The following is a 2259-nucleotide window of genomic DNA, read 5'->3' on the forward strand; positions in this document are numbered from 1 at the left end:
TTTAATAAACTAGCTGTAAATAGCCCTAAAGTGAGGTTCCTTTGGGATGAGAACTTAGTTTCAATCATAATTGTATCCATTGCAGATATTAACATATGCCTGGCACACTGTAGGTACTTGATTGAATTTCTTGAATTCAAAAGGGTGTCTAAACCAGATTGAAAGGATTTAATGAAGCCAATCCATTGTAAGATATTTAACCAATCAAGTTGCATCCTGACTATACCTAGGGCACCAAGCTATTGATCTCATGTGGCTCTTTGATTCTGAGCACTAAGGCCACCCACTTTTTTCCCATTAATAGAAAGGGCAACTACTCTAAACCCTATTGCCTACCTTCTCCCCATCACAGGGGTTTTAATGCAAAGGGCTTTTAATACACAACTTTTTAAAGGGCAGAAATCCGTGTTTTCTGTCAACAACTAACTCATTTTAAATGATCAAATTCTGTGTAGAATCACATGGTCTAGCATGGTTCAAGTAATATTTTTCTAATCCAGAAATGGCTTTAGAAATTTTTGTCATACAACAAACTCTTCTGCTGAACTCCTTTTTCAGAAAATGTAATTTATCAAAAATTGGTTACCAACAAATATATCTCAGTGTTGTCTCTCCAGTCATTCCTACTTTAATCTTGAGGGTTCTGCTTTTACTGAAATGTTTACAAATAGTAAATTTTGACTGGAAACATGTTTCATGATAACATAAAGCTACCCATCTGGTTAGTTCTTAAAAGTTGGTCCAGTATCCTTTGGGAGGTTAAAGAATTCTGGGCTACTGATGTAGGGGAGGTTCTGCACTATAACCAAGTGCTATTGAGACTATTTAAATATGTATGTCCTTCAGAAAAGGAACCCTCGCTTTTCGTTCCCCCCGAACCCCAAGGGCCACTCAGGCTGCATCACGTTCCCTCTGAGCTCCTGCTAAGCCAACACCAGCATTGTCTCCTTCCAGCCACTATCATGATCCTCTACCGAGACTTCTTCAGCCATGATGAGATGTTCTCCAACATCTACAAAATCTGGGAAATCACAGATGGGCTGTGCCTGGAGGTGGAGGGGAAGATGGTCAGCAGGACAGGGGTTAACATTGTTGACTTGCTCATTGGTGGAAATGCCTCCACTGAAAGCCCCAAGGGTGAAGGTACAGAAAGCACAGTAGTCATTGGTGTTGATATTGTCATGAACCATCATTTGCAGCAAACCAGCTTCACAAAAGAAGCATACAAGTAGTACATCAAAGATTACATGAAATCAATCAAAGGGAAACTTGAAGAACAGAGACCAGAAAAAGTAAAATCAGTTATGACCAGGGCTGCAGAATAAATAAAGCACACCCTTGCTTATTTGAAAAACTACCAGTTCTTTATTGGTGAGAACATGAGTCGAGATGGCATGGTTGTTCTGCTGGACTACCATGAGGAAGGTGTGCCCCCATGTATGATTTTCTTTAAGGATGGTTTAGAAATGGAAAAATGTTAACAAAAGTGGCTGTTGGAATCCATCACCTGTCATCATCATAACTGACTGTTGCTTTTCATCCATATACCAACCCTAGGACAGATGGGACTGATGTTACCTTGAGCCCTTTGTTTATTTTTACCTTGATTTACTTGGAGCGGAAGCATTGTTTTTAAGAAAAACATGTCATGTAGGTTGTCTAGAAATAAAACACATTGAAACTCAAAAAAAAAAAGAAAAAAGGAACGCTCATACATTGCTGGTGGGAATGTAAATTGGTATAGTCACTGTGGAACAGTATGGAACTTCCTCAAAATATTAAGAATAGAGTTACCATATGACCCAGCAATTTATCTATAAAGATATATGTATCGCTATGTTCATTGCAGCATTATTTACAGTGGCCAAAATGTGGAAACAACTGAAGTGTCCTTCAGTTGATGTTTGGATAAAGAAGATGTGGTACACGTACATAATAGAGTACTACTCAGCTGTAAGAAAAGATGAAATACTGCAATCTGCAACAACATGGATGGATTTTGAGAATATCATGCTAAGCGAAATAAGTCAGATGGAAAAAGTAGAGAACCATATGATTTCACACACATGGGGGATATAAAACTGAAAGCAACAAATGAACAAATAAGACAAACAAACAAACAAAAACTCATAGACACAGACAACAGTATGGTGCTTACCAGAGGGTAAAGGGGGGTGAGGGGGATGTAGAAGAGGGTAAAGGGGTTCAAATATATGGTGAGAGAAGGAGGCTTGACTTTGGGTGGTGAACACACAATGC

General features: G+C 38.8%; 1 pseudogene; it reads left to right on the forward strand.

Annotated features, from left to right (window-relative positions):
- The first annotated feature begins 962 nt into the window (after window positions 1–962).
- LOC109373136 (translationally-controlled tumor protein pseudogene) lies at window positions 963–1481 on the forward strand (annotated as a pseudogene).
- Window positions 1482–2259: the final 778 nt, after the last annotated feature.

The sequence above is a fragment of the Hipposideros armiger genome, unplaced genomic scaffold, assembly GCF_001890085.2.
Source record: "Hipposideros armiger isolate ML-2016 unplaced genomic scaffold, ASM189008v1 scaffold_689, whole genome shotgun sequence".
Lineage (NCBI taxonomy): Eukaryota > Metazoa > Chordata > Mammalia > Chiroptera > Hipposideridae > Hipposideros > Hipposideros armiger.